This window comes from Oryctolagus cuniculus, chromosome 5 (assembly GCF_964237555.1).
Source record: "Oryctolagus cuniculus chromosome 5, mOryCun1.1, whole genome shotgun sequence".
Taxonomy (NCBI): domain Eukaryota; kingdom Metazoa; phylum Chordata; class Mammalia; order Lagomorpha; family Leporidae; genus Oryctolagus; species Oryctolagus cuniculus.
In genome coordinates this window covers 133312484-133334857 of record NC_091436.1, presented here as the reverse complement: position 1 = coordinate 133334857, position 22374 = coordinate 133312484, and the positions used below count along the sequence as shown (strand labels likewise).

The window sequence follows — 22374 nt, the reverse complement described above, 5'->3', positions numbered from 1 at the left end:
GCGACCATCTGGAGAGTGAACCAGGTGATGAACGAGTTCTTGCTCTCTCTCTTTCTCTTTCAAATAAATAAATCTCCTAAAAAGGGAAATGCATTTGATGGACTTGTTAGGTAATTAGTTTCGTAAATGTCTAGTGGCTCTGATGAAGTATGCGTCTTACACAGGTAAGCCATGAAGTCGTTCATATAATCTCTGTCAGGCTGAATTTAGGCAGGTTAAGGTAAGAGTTCTCTAGGGCTGCCTTTAACGAATCAGCACACGCCAGCTGGCTTACAATAGAAATGCACTCTGTCGCAGTCACGATCAGCTGTCGGCAGAACTGTGCCCCTCTGGCGTTGTAAGGAGCAAGACTCCTGCCTTGGCCCTTCCTACTTCTGGTACTGGCTGCCAGTTCTTGACATCTTCGCTACACCTCTCCCATGTCTACCAGCCCTCACACAGTTCTCTTCCCCCTGTGTATCTGTCTCCAAATCTCCTCTTAAGAACACCAGTCATTGGACTTAGGGCCCACCTCTCCCAGTCTGACCTCACTGTAACTTGATTACATCTGCAGGGGCAGATGTTGTGGTGCAGTGGATAAAGCCACAACTCGGGACCCACACAATCCATTATCAGAATGGCTGGTTTGGTCCAGTCCCAGCTACGCTATGCCCTCGATCTAGCTCACTGCTATTGCACTTGGGAAAGCAGCAGAAGACGGCCCAAGTGCTTGAGTCCCTGACACCCATGTGGGAGACCTGGCTGGAGTTCTTGGCTTCTGGCATTGGCCTGGCCCAGCCCTGGCTGTGCAGCCATTTGGGGTGTGAACAGCAGATGGAAGAGCTGTCTGTCTGTCTTGCCCTCTCTCCCTATCACTCTGCCATTCAAATAAATAAATTTTTAAAAAATTAAACTGCTTATATCTGCAAGGACCTATTTCCAAATAAGGTCATAGCCACAGATATTGGAGTTTAGGACTTCAATATACCTCTGGGGAAGACAGATCAACTGACAACAGAGTGATGCTCCAGGCAACAGAGAGAGAAGAGACACAGCGCGCTTTCGGGGAACATTTGGATGGTGCGTGGCTGCTTCAGATTGAGAAAGTACCTATTCCACGCCTTCAAAGAAAGCAGGGCATAAATATGCTTGACCTTGGCCTTGAAAAGAATAATTAGAAAAACTAAAAGCCCAAATTCTCCATATTAACTAAAGGTATTTCTCAGAGAGAGTAGAAGTTGAAGGCAAAATGGGCCAGGAGTTTGGCTTAGCAGTGATACTCATGTCCCATGTCGGGGTACCTGGGTTCACTAACTGCCTCCAGCTCCAGACTCCAGCTTCCCACCAACGTAGACCCCAGGAGGCAGCAGTCATGGCTCAAGTAATTGGGTCTCTGCCGCCTACATGGGAGCCCTGGATTCTATTCCTGGCTCCCAGCTTCAGCCTGGCCCAGCCCTGGCTACCGCAGGCATCTGGGGAGTGAACTAGCAGATGGGCGTTCTTTATCTCTTTTTCTGTATCTTTCTGCCTCTCAATTTTTTTTAAGCCAAGTAATTGCAACTGAACAGAGAGGATGTGAGGGAGGAGGCCTGGTAACTGGCCACCATCAAATAGCTAAACAAAATGTGCTTCCTGTAGCTTAACTTCTGTTTCACTTTGTCCCTTGTTTTGTAGCGACTTGATCTGGTGTCTGGTAAACACTTCTCATGGATATCACTGCTTCTTTCTTACTGATGGACATTTCCCTGCACCGACTGCTCAAGTCTCAGAAAGCCTGGCTGTGCTATCACACCACACTCCCCCGCATCCCGCGGTCCGAAAGCCTCTTTGTCCGGGAGGAAAGAGTCCACAGCTGGGTTGGGGATGTTTTCCTCCAGCTCAAGGACACTTGAGGAAAGTCTGACCTACTTAGTTGAACCTCTTACTTTAGCAGGTGGAGCGCTGTGCCCACGGCAGACATGCACAGTGCTGCGGTCCCCGGGTACTGACCTGAAGGAGGCACCAGGCTTGGTCATGAAGTGTGTTCCGGAACTTCAGAATGGTCAGAGGCTGCAACACAGAACACGGGGTTGAAAGGTCGAGAGGAGGATGAAAATGGATCTTCACTATGAAGCTTCGAGGCTTTTCACAAAGTTAATACCAAGGCAGTACTGTCAAATTCCCAATTTAAAAAAAAAATCAGTGCTTCCACTGGCTTTTCTTTGTCAATCCTCAGTATGAGGACACCTCAAAACATTCATGGAAAACAGAATTAAAAGATGAGTTTATTTCTGTGTAAAAAAAAAAAAACACTTAAAATGCATGCATATTAGTATTTGCTTTTTTTTAAATCATTTTCTTTATTTTTATTTACTAATTTTGTTTTTCCCTTATATTTCTCTTAAGGAATCATCTATTGTGTTTACTTACTTGTGTTTATTTTAACTTGGTCTTCATTTATGAAATTACCTTTTATTTCTAATTATCTTCTGTCATTCATGTTGAGTTTTTCTCATTCTGACATGGATTTTTTCAATGCCACCTATTATTTTAATGTCTTCTAACTTGTTCTTTTATTTATTTATTTATTTATTTGATAGGTAGAGTTATAGACAGAGAGAGAGAGAGAGAGAGAGAGAGAGAGAGAGAAAGGTCCTCCTTCAGTTGGTTCACTCCCCAAATGGCTGGCGCTGCGCTGATCCAAGGCCAGCAGACAGGTACTTCCTCCTGGTCTCCGACGCAGGTGCTTGGGCCATCCTCCACTGCCTTCCCGGGCCACAGCAGAGAGCTGGATTGGAAGAGGAGCAACTGGGACCAGAACCTGGCGCCCATATGGGATGCTGGTGCCGCAGGTAGGGGATTAACCAAGTGTGCCACAGCGCTGGCCCCATCTAACTTGTTCTTTTAAAATACTAGGTTACAGTTTCGATCTACTGTGTGGGCTCCTCCTGGCAAGTGTCCATTAGCCAGCTCTAGAGATGTCATTCTGCCTATCTCTCTAGTTTATAACTCTAGTATGGGGTTGATCTTGACACTTTGCTATTGTTCATTTTCATGTGAAGTAAGTTCCTCTGCACTTTCAGAAGGCAGTTTGGTTCAGATGAGTTTTTCTGACTTCCCAGAGGTCTCTCTACTGTTTGGGCATAGTGTACCTGGCTCACTCTCTCTCTCCTCCCTCCAACTCTTATCTTGCCCTTAGGCTTCCTTGGGTGCCTTTCTTGTCCTTGTTCTGCTCAAGCTCGGTAGCAGTCCTCTGTTTCTGCTCGCTGTGGGGTCCTTGGAGCCCACCTCCCAAGGCTATCGGGGTGGTCTTGCACTTGCCAGCTGCTGGTGTGCACAGAACTCCTGCCTTCTACAGCCGTTCTCAGATGCCCCAGTGCATTTCCTGGTACTATTCTTAGGTCCTATTTTGGTTGTCTTCTTTAGAGGTCCTTTAGACACACCACTCTGCTTCTCCTCACCCAGATGCTGATACTGCGCAGGGCTGGGGCTGTGTTTGGGCCCCACTCCCTGGTATTGTAGGTTTTGTCACCTGCTTTTGTCATCAGTATCATCTACAAGGTGTTAACTTTACTGCCTAGTTACTCTGTTTTTATTTTATTTGAAGTTAGGGGAAATCCATTATGCCAATCTCAAGGAGCAATACACTGTGTGATTCCATTTCTATAACATTCTAGAAATGACAAAATTATAGAGATGGAAAACAGATGAGTGGTTTCCAGCTGCTGGGACGCAGGGCAGGAGAGGGCTGAGGGAGATCTTTGTGGCTACGTCAGGGTATTCACTGGGGGAAGGGTATGTGGACGTCTCTGTACTATCTTTATAACTTCCTGTGTATCTAACATTACTCAGGAATTTGAATTTTTTAAAGAGACGAATGAAGTATTGATACATGCAATACCATGAAAGTACCTTAGAAATCTTCTGCTAAGTGAAAGAAGTCTGACACAAAAGACCATGCACTGTGTGACTCAGCACACACAGAAGCAGAGACAGAACGCACCTCAGTCCATGCTGCAATGCGGGTGCAGTTGATGAGCGGAGAGAACAGGCAGGGACTGCAACGAGGCTTCTCTCTGGAGGGATTTTGTGGTGATGTAGATATTCTAGGCAGTCATGATGAGGACACAGCTCTGAGACCATTCTAAAAATTATTAAATCAACCCTTAAATTGAGTGAATTGTAGTCTCTAAGTTATATCTCAATAAAGTCCAAAAGATTAAGCAGACTGGCCATGTCAAGTATTGGTGAATACATAGAAAAAGTAGAAGTCTCATGCATTGCTGGTGCGAATGTGAAATGATACAACCACTTGGAAAACAACTTGGTAGTTTTTACAAAAAGCTGCAACCTACCATATGACCCAGCCATTCCATGCTTAGGACTTTGCTAAAGACAAGGGAAATACATATCCGTGACAATTTGTTCTCAAATGTTCATAGGAGCTTTATTTGTTTTAAAAAAATGAAAGGCCGGTGCCGCGGCTCACTAGGCTAATCCTCCACCTTGCGGCGCCAGCACACCGGGTTCTAGTCCCGGTCGGGGTGCCGGATTCTGTCCCAGTTGCCCCTCTTCCAGGCCAGCTCTCTGCTGTGGCCAGGGAGTGCAGTGGAGGATGGCCCAAGTGCTTGGGCCCTGCACCCCATGGGAGACCAGGAAAAGCACCTGGCTCCTGCCATCGGATCAGCGTGGTGCGCCGGCCGCAGCGCTGGCTGCGGCGGCCATTGGAGGGTGAACCAACAGCAAAGGAAGACCTTTCTCTCTGTCTCTCTCTCTCACTGTCCACTCTGCCTGTCAAAAAAATAAAAAATAATAAAAAAAGAAAACAAATATAGTCAAAAAATGAAAACCATGGAAATGTCGAACCATATGTGAATGCATAAGCAAACTGTGGTATAACCACACATTGGAATTCAACTAAGCAATGAAAAGGAATGAACTATTGATACATGCTGTAATAGAATGCATCTCAAATAACTGTCCTCACTGAAAGAAGCCAGGCAAAACAGAGTATACTGTATCATTCCATGCACATACCATTGGTTGGCTCAGGGGAGAGGAATAAGAAAAAGGATTATAGAGGCCAGAGCAAAGTTTTGGAGGTGATGGATATGTTAATTATCTTGGTAGTGGTGACAGTTTCTAGGGGATACACATATATCAAATTTATAAACCATGCAGTAAAACCATATATTTCAAACATGTGCACTTTATTTTTTTATTTTTATTTTTTTGACAGGCAGAGTTAGACAGTGAGAGAGAGAGAGAAAGGAAGGTCTTCCTTTTCTGTTGGTTCACCCCCCAATGGCTGCTGCGGTTGGCGCACCACGCTGATCCAAAGCCAGGAGCCAGGTGCTTCCTCCTGGTCTCCTATGCAGGTGCAGGGCCCAAGCACTTGGGCCATCCTCCACTGCACTCCTGGGCCACAGCAGAGAGCTGGCCTGGAAGAGGGGCAACCAGGACAGAATCTGGCGCCCCGACTGGGACTAGAACCCAGTGTGCCGGCACCGCAGGTGGAGGATTAGCCTATTGAGCCACAGCTCCGACCTGCACTTTATTTTTTTATCAACTATACCTCAATAAAACTTTAAAAATAAATTACACCACCATTATCATCTTCCTAAGATCAGCAAATTATCGTTTCAATTTTCAAGAATTCTTTCTTGTCTTTTGTTTATTTTTGTAATACTATGATATGCTTTTTTAAAATTTTATTTATTTTTACTTATTTATTTTTTAAAGATTTATTTATTTACTTGAGAGGCATAGTTACAGACAAAGAGAGGGAGGGGCAGGGAAAGAGGTCTTCCATCCGCTGGTTCACTGCCCAAATGGCCACAATGGCTGGAGCCGAGCAAAGTGGAGCTGAGCAGAGCCGATCCGAAGCCAGGAGCCAGGAGCCCCCCTCAGGCTGCCCATGCGGGCACAGGTGCCCAAGCACCCAAGCACCAGGGCCATCCTCTACTGCTTTTCCATGTCATCAGCAGGGAAGCTGGATTGCAAGTGGAGCAGCTGGGACTCGAACCAGCACCCATATGAGATGCTGGTGCTGCAGGCGGATGCCTAACCTACTATGCCACAGCACCAGCTTCTTATGATTTGCTTTTTGTTAAAAAGCTGTATCTCTGAGAATATGAATTATTTGCTGTTGTTGTTTGTATTCTGTTTCCTGAATTGGTGTCAGATTTAAAAAAAATATTTTTTAATCTTGATTTTTCACTTGTATGCCATCAGCCTTTTTCAGTGTCTGGTGATGGTTGGTTTTATGTTCAGACTATGAAAATAGAAAAAGCCTGGCCAGCGCCGCGGCTCACTAGGCTAATCCTCCACCTAGCGGCGCTGGCACACCGGGTTCTAGTCCCGGTCAGGGCGCCGGATTCTGTCCCGGTTGCCCCTCTTCCAGGCCAGCCCTCTGCTGTGGCCAGGGAGTGCAGTGGAGGATGACCCAGGTGCTTGGGCCCTGCACCCCATGGGAGACCAGGAAAAGCACCTGGCTCCTGGCTCCTGCCATCGGATCAGCACCGTGCGCCGGCTGCAGCGCGCCGGCCGCGGCGGCCATTGGAGGGTGAACCAACGGCAAAGGAAGACCTTTCTCTCTCTCTCTCTCTCTCTCACTGTCCACTCTGCCTGTCAAAAAAAAAAAAAAATTAAAAAAAAAAAAAAAAGAAAATAGAAAAAGCCTCTCTGATAGCTACATATGCAGAAGGCCTGTATGGCTTTGGGTAAGGTGCAGGGATTTGCTTTTAAAAGAAGTCCTCAAATTCCAGAATGAAGAGGCTTCACTTTGGGTGACAAAGCCACACTGGACTTATGTTCTGTTAAGAGAAATATTCTGTGCTCCTGGTGCTAGGACTCTGGTGGAGGGACTGTCACTCAATTACTCTCCCGTGAGTGTGTGTGTGTGTGTGTGTGTGTGGCCTAAATAATCGCTTCCACCTTCAGCACCCATTGAAGCAGGCTCTCCCTCCTTATCTTGCACGAAAACACATTTACCCCCTTTCCTAGCAAGAGAATGCCAAGTCTTTACAGCCAGAAGCATGTCCTGGGAGATAAACGGCAGACCCAAATCTAGAAGAAGGCTGACACACAAAAATAAATACAGGGGTTTCGCTAATTTATTGCAGAACTGGAGTCTGTGCCTGTGCTCCAAAGCAGGAGAAATGTAATTTTAGTCTGGGACTGAATTGGCGAATGCGGGTGTTAACATTTTGTGTTCATGTGCTGGCAGCTGGGAGTAGTTCTAACAGTTTGTTCAACTGCTCAAGCAAAACCCAGGTGCACCATGGTCTCTACCATGGACCACACTCAGTTGAAGTATCTGAAGATTCTTAAAATGCAGACGTTTAAATACCAGAGAGGACAGAAACATTGGAAGGTTTTAGCCTATGTCAACCCTTCTGCCACACCATCATGTACATACAGTCGTTGCCCTCAGAGAGCTGGGAAGAAGGTGGTCTCTCCACCAAATGCTTAAGACATCAGTCGTGAGGGGAGCCACCATCTTCACTGACGCTGCCGGACCATGCAAATGAGCTGGAACGCCTGGATTCAGTGGGATTGGGAGCTTTCAGGGGGCAGAGGCACTTAGCCACAGACGCAAAGGGTGTGTGGCAGCTGGGAGTAGTGACAAGGTGACAAGACTGACCACCTGACAATAATGAATCTACAACTCACTCTACCTCCAGATTTCCAATTATGGAGTATTAGAATTGTCTTTTTTTTTTTTTTTAATCATAAAACAGTTTGAGTTGGGGTTTTACCTGTAGCCAAAAGTGTCCTGATGGGGTTGGCATTGCGGTGTGGTGGGTAAAGCTGCCGCCTGTGACTCCAGCATCCCATATGGGCACTGACTTGAGTCCCAGCTGCTCCACTTGCCATCCAGATCCCTGCTAATGTGCCTGGGAAAGCAGTAGAAGATGACCCAAGTGTTTGGGCCCTGCAACCAAGTGGGAGACCTGTAAGAAGCTCCTGGCTCCAGACTTTGGACCAGCCTAGCTATAGCTGTTGTGGCCATTTGGGGAATTAACCAACAGATGGAAGATCTCTCTCTCTCCTCCCACCCCCGTAACTCTGCCTTTCAAATAAACAAATAAATCTTAAAAAAAAAAAAAAAAAGTGTCCTGCTGAGCCCCTGGCAGTAGAGGAGGGTGGACAACATGCTCAAGTCACAGTTGTGAAGTACCGGGGAGTGTTTTCACCCAGCCCTGGTGACCCAGCAGAGCCGGTGGCCGTCTGAGTGGATGGCAGACGCGCATGTGATATAGAGTCTGTGGGAGGCCCCTCGGTTACAGAGTGAAGCCAAGGCCTCATAAGCAAGTGATTATTTTCATTTTGAGAAATGGCCCTGGCCTTGCTCCTGGGTCCTGGAGGAACCCAAATTCGCGTAACAAAGCTGCCCTTTGTTACCATAGCTATGAGCCATCCAGCTATGAAGCTGGGCATTCCAAGCAACATTTTAGCTTGGCTACAAGAGATATAAAATACTCATATAAGATTGGGCACCAGCCATCTCTGAAGACACGGTTAAGTCGTATGAATGTGTGATTCACAATCCCACCATGCCTAGTCCAGCAGCTTGCCTTATGGAACAAGAGGATGCCTATTGGAGAGCCAGTTGTGTCTAGGTTGGGTGCTGGCAGGCAGGATATATTTTATGTTTTGAATCATAAGCCAATGTATGTTTATGTGCTATTAATTAGAATATACAGGTATGTATATTCTATAGAAACCTTAGAGCCAGTCTGGGTGGTTGACTTTCCAGGATCCTATAATTAGAATGTACAGGATGGAAACAGTGTGGCGGAAGTGGGAGAGTACCTTTGGAGATGAACTTTAAAGACTTACTCACCAAGTTATTGCTTCTTCTCTCCATAACTTGGGGCTCTGCTGATTTGGGATTTGAGAATACAAGAGATTACTGCATCTATAAAAAGACAAAACAATGTTTCCAGAGCTGGTCATTTGGTCTCTTACACCACACGTCCTTAGGCAAAAAAGGGGTTCGTAGTGTTGACTGGGGAGGCTGCTCCTGAATATTCTAGACCATCAGGGGAAGAGAAGACTGCTGCTTCCAAGTAGGGGTGGGCAAATCCTAACAGAACTCAGTCCTGCTGTTCTGGAGCAGATCTTATACCACCACAGCCAACGGGAAAAGTTCAAGGACACAATTACCAAGGACCCAGCACCCTCACGAAGGTAAATTTGGTAAGAAACCCCAGCTCCTGAGCTCCTGTGTAAAAGTAAAGAGGATGTGGTCCATATTGCACAAGGGGAAGCTTGCACATACCAGCCAGAGCCCCACAGCAGGCACGGAGCAGGTACGGTGGATGGCATTGGCCTCACAGTTGGGATGCCCAAAACCCACACTGCCGTGCCCGGGTTTCCGTTCTGGCTCTCACGCCTGACTTCAGCTTTCCACGAGTGCACACCCTGGGAAGCAGCAGCAATGGCTCGAGTAATTGGCTTCCCGCCACCCATGTGGGAGACCTGAGTTGAGCACCTAGCTTCTGGCTTCAGACCGAGCCAGCCTTGGCCAATCTAGGCACTTGAGGAGTAAATCAGAGGATGGGAGTGTGCTTTCTCTCTCCATGTCTTGCTCTGCTTTTCAAAGAAATAAAAATAAATAATTTTTTTAAAAAGAGAGCCACATCTAAACACAATATACAAAAACTCAGAACGCCAAAGACAAAGAGAAGGTTTTAAAAGCAGCTAAAGAAAAAAGGCAGACTATCTAAAAGGAAGAATAAACTAACAGCAGACTTCTTAATAGCAGTAATAAATTCCAGAGTATTGGAATAGTGTTTGCAGTGCTGAGAGAAAATAGTTATCAAACTAAAACTGTGCACCAAAAATTTATCTTTCAAGAAAAATGATGAATTAAAGATGTTTTCAGATAAACAAAATCCAATAGATTTTATCTGAAGAAATTTCTAAAGAATGTATTGTAGGTAGAGAATAAGAAGAAGATACAATGTGTAAGAAAGAATGGTAAGTGGGGACGGCGCAGTGGCACAGGAGGTTAATCCTCCGCCTGCAGCGCCTGCATCCCATATGGGCACCAGTTCTAGTCCTGGCTGCTCCTCTTCCAATCTAGCTCTCTGCTGTGGCCCTGGGAAAGCAGTGGAAGATGGCCCACGTGCTTGGGCCCCTGCACCTACATGGGAGACCGGGAAGAAGCTCCTGGCTCCTGGCTTCGTATCGGCACAGCCCTGGCTGTGGCGGCCATTTCAGGAGTAAACCAATGGAAGAAAGACCTTTCTCTCTGTCTCTCCCTCTGTCTGTAACTCTACCTCTCAAATGAAGAAAGAAAGAAAGAAAGAAAGAAAGAAAGAAAGAAAGAAAGAAAGAAAGAAAGAAAGAAAGAAAGAAAGAAAGAAAGAAAGAAAGAAAGAAAACATCAGAAGGCTGTGGCATAGCCGGTAAGGCTGCCAGCTACAGCACCAGCATCCCATCCAGCTACAGCGCCGGCATCCCATATGGGTGCTGGTTCCAGACCCTAGCTGCTCCACTTCTCTTCCAGCTCTCTGCTGTGGCCTGGGAAAGCAGTGGAAGATGACCCAAGTGCTTGGGCCCCTGCACCTGCATGGGAGACCTGGAGGAAGCTCCTGGCTCCTGGCTTTGAATTGGCTCAGCTCCAGCTGTTGGGGCCATTTGGGGAGTGAACCAGTGGATGTGAGATCTCTTTCTCTCTCTGCCTCTCAAATAAATAATCTTTAAACAATACATCAGAACAAACATTTTGCAAAATGATTATAATGAAGATGTCTAAGATGTTAAACAAAAGTCAAGGCTTATGGTAAAGAGGGATTGGTGAAAGCAGTTTCTCTTATTGAAGATGTCTTAGAAAAACGGTGAGACATATGGGGCATAAAAACCAGTAAACTCTATTTTCAGTAAGGCTGGGTGGTAGTTATCATCTATAGACTCAATAATGCGTGAGTACTGCCACAACATCACAGGAGCTGCATGGAGATTAAGTACAGCAGACGCCACAGGGGATGAAGGAAACACAAAGGGGCCAGAGGTGTCAGGTCTCAGAAAACACCAGCAAAACTGCATTTCCTGTGGGTAGAAGGCTCATCCTCCAGTGGGCAACCAACATCCTTTACCACCACAAGAGCTCAGAAAGCTGGAGATCACCAGAAAGAAAGCAACTGCTCAACAGCTATGTAGGTAGAATAACAAAAGGAAAACAGAGACATGGCCCAGAGCTGGCAGAGCTCAGAAAATACCCACAAAATAGATTCACAGATGGAGACACCTACAAAGGGCTGGGCCAGGAAAATCCATAAAGAGCAATAATAATTTTTTTAAAAAAAGGAATTGGAGCATTATCACTACAAAGATACCATCAGGAAGAGTAGAAAGGAATAGCCAAAGATAAGAGATGAATCACCAGACAAGGGACTGAGACAAAGGGGACATGGAGGACAGCAGTGAGCAAAGCAACCAAAATGAAATGGAAACAAAGAAAGAGTTCAAATCAGTGGCCCCATCCAGTAGAATTTTCTGGAATGATGGAAGTGGTCTAAACCTGTGCTATCCAACAGGGTAGCTGTGACCACATGTGGCTCCTGATGATGTGAAATGTGGCTGGTGTGACTGAGGGGGCTGAAATTTACCTTTCATTCAATAGTTAAAATTTGGGGGGCCGGCGCTGTAGCATAGTAGGCTAAGCCTCTGCCTGGGGCACTGGCATTGATACGGTCACCGGTTTGTGTCCTGGCTGTTCCTCTTCTGATCCAGCTCTCTGCTTATGGTCTGGGAAAGCAGTAGGAGATGGCCCAAATGCTTGGGCCCCTGCACCCATGTGGAAGACCTGGAATAAGTGCATGGCTCCTGGCTTCTGAGCGGTCCAGCTCCAAACACTGAGGCTATCTGGGGAATGAACCAGCGGATGGAGACCTTTCCCTCTGTCTCTCCATCACTCTGTAACTCTACCTCTCAAATAAATAAAAATATTTTAAAAAGCAGTTACTAATTTTGATTTATTCAGAAGGGTGAGGGGGAGAGAGAGAGAGAGAGAGAGAGAGAGAGAGAGAAAGAGAGACTGACAGAGAAAACTCTCATCTACTGGCTTACTAACCCAAATGCCCACAAAGGCCAGAGCTGGCTGGGACTGGAATAGGAGCTGAGAACCGAATCTGCATCTTCCACATGGGTGGCAGGGACCCAACCATTTGAGCCATCACCTGCTGTCTCCCAGGGGCTGCACCAATGGGAGGCTGGAGTTAGGAGCTGGAATAGGAATCCAACCCAGGCACTTTGATATGGGATGCGGGCATTCCAACTGGAGTCTCAGATGCAAGGGCAAACCCTTGTCCTAATATTCTGTTTCACTTTAACTTAAATGGTCACATGTGGCTAGACGCTAACCTAACTCAGGAATGGAGAGAAAATGATAGATGTAGAAGACAGGCAAAGAATATCTAACTCCACAAATAGTTGAAATCTCTGAAGAAGAAAAATGAATGGAACTGTTACATATTTATGATTTAGAGCCACATATACTTCAAGATATAGATTTCAAATCTTTGCTGAAATAAAAGAAGACCTGATTTCTTTTTCTTTCTTTCTTTCTTTTCTTTTTTTTTTTTTTTTTTTTTTTTTTTGAGTCAAGGAACATACCTTGCTCCAGGGAAAACTGATTACTGGCCTCTAAAGAACTGGCTGAAGGGCAGGCATTGTGGTGCAGCAGGTCAAGTCCACATTCCATGTCCAAGGGCCAATTTCAAGTCCCAGCTACTCTGTTTCTAATCCAGCTCCCTGCTAATGTGCCCAGGGAAGATTTGCCAATGACTCAGGTACTTGAGTTCTGCCACCCATGTGGGAGACCGGATGGTGTTCTTGGATCTTGGCCAAGCAGCCATGTGTCTGAACCCACAAAAATAAAGTAACTTACAAAAGACAAAAGAAGACTGTCTTCAGGTTTCTTCACAGTAATACTCAGAACTGCAGAACGATACTTTAGAAACAAAGTGTGGGCCAAGGATATACCATGCCAGTTGTTTTTCACGTATAGAGACCGTGGACACCTGCTGACTCGGGGTGTATCGTTCCTCTGAGCTGTCCTTGAGCAAACCACTCAGGGACGAGCCTTAGCTAACTGAAAGATGATTGCAAAGGCCAGGGCTGAAGGATGGTGCTGAACATTTAGTCTAATATGTAATTACTGGAGTAGGATGAAATATGAGATCAGGGCAGCAAATCAGAATATAAATGCAATGTGATCTGAAAATCTGTAAATGATAGGACAAAGAAATGCAGGGGAAGGAAGGAAAGACAATAGAAAATAGTTGTACACTTGCCTCATCTGTAATAACTGAGATCAAATAATACATCGGAGCTTACACATTAAGTGATAGAAGTAAAGTCACACTGAACACCTCAAAAGTAAATACAAAGATCATATTGACTACACTGGAATACAGAAGAAAAGGAGGGGTGTGAAAAGACAAAACACAGGCCGGCGCCGCGGCTCAATAGGCTAATCCTCCGCCTAGCGGCGCCGGCACACCGGGTTCTAGTCCCGGTCGGGGCGCCGGATTCTGTCCCGGTTGCCCCTCTTCCAGGCCAGCCCTCTGCTGTGGCCAGGGAGTGCAGTGGAGGATGGCCCAGGTGCTTGGGCCCTGCACCCCATGGGAGACCAGGAAAAGCACCTGGATCCTGGCTCCTGCCATCGGATCAGCGCGGTGCGCCGGCCGCAGCGCGCCAGCCGCGGCGGCCATTGGAGGGTGAACCAACGGCAAAGGAAGACCTTTCTCTCTGTCTCTCTCTCTCACTGTCCACTCTGCCTGTCAAAAAAAAAAAAAAAAAAAAAGACAAAACACAATGATTTTAACATTAACCATACTAGGTAATTCATGCTAAATAAGAAAATAGAGAATTAAGGTATCACATAAAACTACAATAATGAAAGTAACATTGCAACAAATGTGCAAACATTTGTAGCTATCAGACAAATAACAATAAACAGAAAAGGACATTTAACATACTGAAAGATTTAAATTTTAAAAAGTAGTGACAACTCAAAACAAACATGCCTAACATGTCAATAAGTATAAATCAGTTTAAATTACCCATTAAAATAAAATTATTTACCCAAACAATAGTAATTCAGAAAGGTAGAATGCAAAAGAATATACAGCAGATAAATTTTAAAAATAGAATAGGTAGGGCTGGTGCTGTAGTGCAGTGGGTTAAAGCATCAGCCTGCAACACCAGCATCCCATACGGGTGCTGGTTCAAGTCCCAGCTGTTCCACTTCCAATCCAGCTCCCTGCTAATGGCCTGGGAAAGCAGTGGAAGATGGTCCAAGTCCTTGGGCCCCAAGTGGGAGACCTGGAAGAAGCTCCTGGCTCCTGGCTTTGGATTGGCTCAGCTCCAGCCATTGTGGCTATTTGGGGAGTGAACCATCAGATGGAAGACTTCTCTCTCTGTCTCTCCCTTTCTCTATAACTCTTTCAAATAAATAAAATAAATTCGAAAAAATGTAATAGATAAATGTGAATTTTTTAAAAAAGCTGGCATCTTGCTCTTCATTTCAGAGAGGGGGAATGCAGGCACAAAAAATTAAATGAGGCAAAGAAGATTTCTACATAGTTCTAAAACACGCAATTCACAATAGAGATTCAACCATTTTAATACATATGTAACATAGTATGGTAGTGAAATTAATAGAGAAGACATGATAGGAGATATAAAAAGAACTAGAAACATACTATCAGGATAATACCTTAATTTACTGTTTCAGTATTTGTTAGTCACATGCATATAAGCAAAAGAAACACATACACACAGAGGAAACCTCACTCAATTCTCAAAAGTAGAGATCACACAGATTACATTCTCTGAACTCACATATAGGAAATAACAACAAAGTCAGAAAACAAAAGCTTTTTATTCCTAGAAACTTAAAAACACTCTCTTTTTGGTCAGAGAGGAACTAAAAATTGATTTTGTAGAATTTCCACAGAATGATAATGTAAAATTATATATTAGAACCTGGGGGATCTAAAACAGTGCCTAAATGCTTCTATCCGTGAAAAACAAGGACAATAACTGAATCAAACATATTGCTCAGAGCAGGTGCCAGGAAGAGCTGCTGACCAGAAAGTGCCCTTGGAGGGCCAGAGCGGGGGCTGAGGTGAGGGAAAAATAATAAACTAAAATCAACATACTGCTCAAAAAGATAGAAAAAAGAACAAAATAATAAAGTAAGGAATAAAGAGAAAAATGAAAGTAAAAGCAGAAATGAATAAGCAAAAACACAAACATGAAAGTTGATTAAAATGTAGAAAAAATAAAAAAGATAATTCTAATCTCACCTAATGAAGATGGGAGAAATCACAAATTCACAAAATAAGACATGACAGAAAAAAAATTTATAGAATCATTTTCTTTAAAAAAAAAAAAAGATTTATTTATTTATTTGAAAGTCAGAGTTACACAGAGAGAGAAGGAGAGGCAAAGAGAGAGAGAGAGGTCTTCCACCCGCTGGTTCACTCTCCAGATGACAACAGCTGGAGCTGCACCGATCCAAAGCCAGGAGCCAGGAGCTCCTTCCCAGTCTCCCATGCAGGTGCAGGGGCTCAAGGACTTGGGCCATCTTCTGCTTTCCCAGGCCATAGCAGAGAGCTGGATCAGAAGTGGAGCAGCCGGATCTTGAACTGGCACCCATATGGGATGCAGGCACTGTAGGCGTTGGCTTTACTCGCTGTGCCACAGCACCGGCCCCAAGATCATTTGCAAAATTACTTTATGCAAACAGTTTTGAAAAACTGAATGCAATGTATTACATTTTAAAAATATTTATTTGAGATACACCTTGAGGGAGAAAGAAAAAGAAATTCTCATCTGCTGGTTCACTCTCCAGATGCCTGCAGTGGCCCGGTCCTGGCCAGGGACTGAAGGCAGAAACTGAGAATTTAACCCAGTCTCCCATGTTGGTGGCAGGAACCCAATCACTTGGGCCATCTCTGCTGCCTCTGGGTTCACATAGCGGTAAGCTAGAGTCAGGATCCAGAGCCAGAAACTGAACCCAGGCACTCTGCTATGGGGCTATGGGCTTCTTAATCAGTCTTAACTGCTAGGCCAAATGCTTGTCCTGCAATGTACTATTTTAAGGAAAAAAAAATTGTCAAAACAGATTCCTGGGTCATCTTTTCAGAATCTCACAAGGCCACAATCAAGATGTCAGCCAGGCTGCAGCCCACATGCTCTTCCAAGTTCATGTGGTTGTTGCCAAAATTAAAACACTTCTTTGCAGCTATAAAACTCAGGGCCAGTGTTGTGTGCAGCCAGTTAAGTCACTGGCATCCCATATCCCATACTGGAGTACCAGTTCGAGTCCAGTTGCTCTGCATCTGATCCAGCTCCCGGCTAAGGTGCCTGGAAGGCAGGGAAAGGTAGCCTGGGCCCCTGCCACCCGGGTGGGAGACCCAGCTTGAGTGTCTGGCTCCTGGCTTCATGAAGCCTGGCCCAGTCCTGGCTACTGAAGACATTCGGAGAGTGAAACGATCTGTCTCTCCCTCTCTGTGATGTTCTGCCTTTAAAAAAACATACATCTTTTAAAAAAGACAACTTAGGATGGTCGGCTCCTTCAGAGCCAGCAGGAAGCGTCTCTGAGCTCAAGGAAGGTCCCAAGCCCTCTTTTACCTGAGTAGGGCAGGCTCACTCAGTGTAATACCCTTTGATCAACACAGAGCCAGCTGCTTAGAGGTGGGCGTTACTGTGCAGGTGGTTAAGCTGTGGGCCACCTACATCCCATATCAAAATGCCTGGTTTTTTTTTGTTTGTGTGTGTGTGTGGTTTTTTTTTTTTTTTTATAGGCAGAGTGGACAGTGAGAGAGAGAGAGAAAGGTCTTCCTTTCCTTCCGTTGATTCACCCTCCAGTGGCTGCCGCGGCCAGAGCACTGTGGCCGGCACACTGCGCCTATCTGAAGGCAGGAGCCAGGAGCCAGGTGCTTCTCCTGGTCTCCCATGGGGTGCAGGGTCCAAGGACTTGGGCCATCCTCCACTGCACTCCCTGGCCATAGCAGAGAGCTGGCCTGGAAGAGGGGCAACCAGGACAGAATCCAGTGCCCCGACCGGGACCAGAACCCGGTGTGCCGGCGCCACTAGGCGGAGGATTAGCCTATTGAGCCGCGGCGCCGGCCCAAAATGCCTGGTTGACCCTGACTACTCCATGCCTCTGATCCAGCTTCCTCCTAATGTACCTGGGAGGCAGATGATGATGGCCCAAGTACTTAGTTCCTGCTAACCATGTGGGAGACCTGGATGGAGTTCTGGGCTCCTGGCTTTGGTCAGGCCTAGCCCTGGAACCAGTAGTTGAAAGGTCTCTCTCTCTCTCAAATAAATAAGTCCTTAATTTATAAAGTCAACTGATTAGGGACCTTAATGACATCAGTAAATCCCTTTACCCTTGCCACATCGCAAGATGATGATGGGAATGCCATTGTGTTTCACAAAACATCTCCACCCTGAAGCAGAGGGGATTCTAAAAAAATGGGGTCATTGGTAAGGGTTATTGTAGTTTAGATTCTGCCTACTACATCACGTAAGACGTAGCTCAATATACGTAAATATTATTTTCACAGAAAACGAGTCTTTTTACAAAGTTTCACAATTTTCATTAAAACAATACTGTAAACAATAGTAATATGTAAATCCTTCCTTTGTTTTTTTTTTTTTTTTTTTTTTACAGGCAGAGTGGACAGTGAGAGAGAGAGAGACAGAGAGAAAGGTCTTCCTTTACCGTTGGTTCACCCTCCAATGGCCGCCACAGCCGGTGTGCTGCGGCTGGTGCATCGTGCTGATCCGAAGCCAGGAGCCAGGTGCTTCTCCTGGTCTCCCATGGGGTGCAGGGCCCAAGCACTTGGGCCATCCTCCACTGCACTCCCTGGCCACAGCAGAGAGCTGGCCTGGAAGAGGGGCAACCAGGACAGAATCCAGTGCCCCGACCGGGACTAGAACCCGGTGTGCCTGCGCTGCAAGGCGGAGGATTAGCCTATTGAGCCGTGGCGCCAGCCTGAAAATCCTTCCTTAACATTACAAAATACATTTATACCCTCAGTACGGACACGATTGCTTAAAGAGAAAACAGAATGAGCAATTACACCAAAACTGGGAAAAGACAAAGATGTCTACCACCATGAGTATTAACAACACATGAATGTTATCTGAAGATGCTATCAACATGACGAATTTAAAAACACCAGAAGTCGGCCAGCGCCGCGGCTCACTAGGCTAATCCTCTGCTTAGCGGCGCTGGCACACCGGGTTCTAGTCCCGGTCGGGGCGCTGGATTCTGTCCCGGTTGCCCCTCTTCCAGGCCAGCCCTCTGCTGTGGCCAGGGAGTGCAGTGGAGGATGGCCCAGGTGCTTGGGCCCTGCACCCCATGGGAGACCAGGAAAAGCACCTGGCTCCTGGCTCCTGCCATCGGATCAGCTCGGTGCGCCGGCCGCAGCACGCTGGCCGCGGCGGCCATTGGAGGGTGAACCAACGGCAAAGGAAGACCTTTCTCTCTGTCTCTCTCTCTCACTGTCCACTCTGCCTGTCAAAAAAAACAAAACAAAAAAAAAAAAAACAAAAAAAAAACACCAGAAGTCCATGGAGGGGCCAGCACTGTGGTGTAGCACATAAGGCCACCGCCTGCAGTGCCAGCATCCCATATGGGCACTGGTTCGAGACCTAGCTGCTCCACTTCCTATCCAGCTCTCTGCTAATGGCCTGAGAAAGCAGCAGAAAATGGCTCAAGTTCTTGGGCTCCTGCACCTGTGTGGGAGACCTGGAAGAAGCTCCTGGCTCCTGGCTTTGGATCAGTGCAGCTCCAGCCATTGCAGCCAATTGGGGAGTGAACCAGTAGATGGAAGACCCCCCCGCCCCACCTCTCCTGTGTAACTCTGCCTTTCAAATAAATAATAAATAGATCTTAAAAAAAGAAGGAAGAAGGAAGAAGAAGAAGAAGAAGAAGAAGAAGAAGAAGTAGTAGTAGTCCAGGGGCCGGCGCTAGCTCACTTGGTTAATCCTCCACCTGTGGCACCAGTATTCCATATGGGCACCGGGTTCTAGTCCCGGCTGCTCCTCTTCCAGTGCAGTTCTCTTCTGTGGCCCAGGAGGGCAGTGGAGGATGGCCCAAGTCCTTGGGCCCCTGCACCTGTGGGAGACCAGGAAGAAGCACCTGGCTCCTGGCTTCGGATCAGCCCAGCACCAACCGTAGCGGCCATTTGGGGGCTGAACCAACGGAAGGAAGACCTTTCTCTCTGTCTTTCTCACTGTCTATAACTCTACCTGTCAAATTAAAAAAAAAAAAAAAAAGAAGTCCATGGAATGGAGAGAGTAAAGTCATTACTACTGCAGACAACATGACTGTATACAGGGAAGATGAAAGATAGTGGTTAAAAACTACTGCAAACCATAATAAAATCCAGTAAAGTACAACAGAAAAATTAACATATGAACATAATAATTTTCATATATACAAACAATTATCAGAAAACAGACTGTAGGGAAAGAATTCTGTACTATAACAACAAAAATATAAAATGCTCAACAATAACTTTAATAAGAAACTTAAGGAAATCCAAGAACTACAGAGAGAAAAGAAAACTCAAAAACTCTGAAATTATTGAAGCATTCAACAGAATTGAAGAATAAGACCTGTTTTCAGATAGTAAAAACTGCATGAAAGATGTTTCATTTTGCTTTTTTAAAATATAAAATTTCCTCTTTTTAAAAATCTTTGTTTTTTAGTTTTTTAAACCAAACAACTTTGTTTTAAAATTTGCATATATGGAAAAACAAACAATACTAATCAGCAAAAATGTCTTCTACACAATCACATAAAAACAGAAAGTACTGGGGCTGGTGCTGTGGCATAGTAGATAAAGCCGCCGCCTGCAGTGCTGGCAACCCATATGGGCGCTGGTTCAAGTCCCAGCTGCTCCATTTCTGATCCAGCTCTCTGCTATGGCCTGGGAAAGTAGTAGAAGATGGCTCAAGTCCTTGGGCTCCTGCACCCGCATGGGAGACCTGGAAGAAGCTCCTGGCTCCTGGTTTCAGATCTGCCCAGCTTCAGCCATTGAAGCAATTTGGGGAGTGAACCAGCAGATGGAAGATCTCTCTCCCTCTCTCTCTCCCCCTCTCTCCCCCCCCCTCCTCTCTCTCTCCCTTTCTATCTCCCTCTCTTTCTTCCTCTCTGTATTCTGTCTTTCAAGTACATAAAACAAATCTTTAAATACAAACAGAAAGGGGGCAGTGCTGTGGCATAGTAGGTTAAGCCTCTGCCTACGGTGCTGGCATCCCTTATAGGTGCTAGTTCAAGTTCTGGCTGCTCTACTTCTGATCCAGCTCCCTGCTAATGGCCTGGAAAAAACAGCGGAGGATGGCCTGAGTGCTTGGGCCCCTGAACCCACGTGAGAGACCCAGAAGAAGCTCCTGGCTCCCGGCTTTGGATTGGCCCAGCTCTGGCTTTTGAGGCCATCTGGGAAATGAGCCAGCAGATAGAAGGCTTCTTTCTCTGTCTCTCCCTTTCCCTCTCAAATAAATAAATACATCTTAAACACACACACCCACACACACCCAAGACTTCTGAGTGAGATTAAACATGTGTATATGTAGAAAAACACCTCTAGGAGTGGGCTGGAAGACCATCTCCATTCCCCCACAAGGATATAATAGACCCAACACAATCCCAATCAAAATCTCAGAAAGTTTTATTATGGGAATTGACAAGCTGACTCTAAAATTTATGTGAAACTGCAAAGAACACAGAATACTCACCATCTCCTTGGAGAAAGGAAAGCAATTTGGTAGACTTTAATCTACCTGCCTTCAAGCCTTATGATAAAGCTAAGAGAGTTTGATACTGGCAGGACAAACAAATCAATGTTATTGAATCAAGAGTTAAGAAATAAACCCACAAATATAGGGTAAAATTATTTTTGACAAAGTGTTAGAGAAAGGAAAATCTTTAAAAAGGAATATTAGAAATATAATTTATAAACAGTGAAAGGGGACAGATTTTAAGTGTGCAGTTCCACTCATTTTGTCCTATTTTAATTGGATAAAGGTATGGTAAAATGGCCCTAAGAAGCTAATATCCCTATTATTTCTGTAGGAATACTTATCAGCTCTTAGGGAAAAGGTAATTTTAAAATGGCATTCAACACAGAAAAGGATGCCCAAATGTTCTTATAATAATAGAAATTCAAACTAAAACCAAAATACCACTTTTTCACCTATCAAATTGGCAAAAACCCTAGAGTGGTAATACAGTCTGCCGATGAAGCTGTATTAAAGCAGGCACTCATGCAGGCCTGGGTGAGTGTGGACCACTATGGCCCTGTGGAGCCCTACTGCAATTCACAATGCATGTAGCTTTTGGTCCAGCAATTCCACTGTGGGTGATTTATCCCACAGACACTCGATCACATGTGGGAACTGATACATGTATAAGGCTATTTATTTTAATAGGATTTTTAAAAAGATTTTTCTTTTTATTAAATAAAGGCAGAATTATGGAGAGAGAGGGAGAGACAGAAAGAAAGATCTTCCCCTCACTGATTTACTCCCCAAATGGCCACAGTGGCCATGACTGAGCCAAGCTGAAGCCAGGAGCCAGAAGCTTCCTCCGGGTCTCCCATGTGGACTCAGGGGCAAAAGCACTTGGGCCATCCTCCGCTGCTTTCCCAGGCATATTAGCAGGGAGCTGGATCCGAAGTGGAGCAGCTGGGACCTATATGGGATGGTGTTGCAGATGGCAGCTTTACCAACTAGGCCACAATGCCGGCCCCAAGGTTATTCTTTTATAGCACTGCTTGCAATAACAAGGCTGAAAGCAAGCCAAATTTCATCAGAATGAGACTGGTAACTAAATGATGGTAATTCATATGATAAAACATGAGTAACTATTAAAAAACAAATGAGGGTGATCTCTATGCACTGATACGGACAGATCTCCAAGATATACCAAATGAAAAAACCAAAGCGCCAAGCAGTGAGTGTGGCATGCTATCTGTTCCATCAAGAGGAGGTGTGAAATACTAAAAACCTATGTCCATATTTGTTTGTGCTTAATGCAATTCTGCAGCGATATATAATAAACTAAAAAAAGTGATCTTCCATGAGAACTGAGCAGATGGGGACAAATATGGGAGGAAGATTTTTTGCTATACACCATTTTATATCTGCAGCTTTGGAACAATGTGAATGTATCACTTTGTCACAGAAACCAAACTCAAAAGGATAAGTCTAAAATACTGGAAAATTGTACTAGGAAATCAGAAGTCTGGGTAGGTAGGGTAAGAGAGTTCTAGGCTTCTTGAATTGTCTAGGACAAGACTTATAGTGCTGATAAACTCAAGACTTAAGTATGTACTCACGGTAAAATTTCAATGGAAACCACAAAGGAATAAA

The 22374-nt window shown here is 45.3% G+C and overlaps 1 non-coding gene across 3 annotated transcripts in view; it reads right to left on the bottom strand.

Annotated features, from left to right (window-relative positions):
• LOC127493201 (uncharacterized) overlaps positions 1-22374 on the bottom strand; it is a 46458-nt gene that overhangs the window by 8527 nt on the left and 15557 nt on the right. For 2 of the 3 annotated variants that reach the window (XR_007923284.2, XR_007923286.2), the window contains exons 3-6: positions 8807-8881; positions 7719-7856; positions 3962-4102; positions 1969-2028 (exon numbers count right to left, since the gene is read on the bottom strand). This is a non-coding gene — a transcript (uncharacterized protein). The remainder of the gene's footprint in view (positions 1-1968; positions 2029-3961; positions 4103-7718; positions 7857-8806; positions 8882-22374) is intronic. The other variant, XR_007923285.2, reaches the window with a different exon arrangement.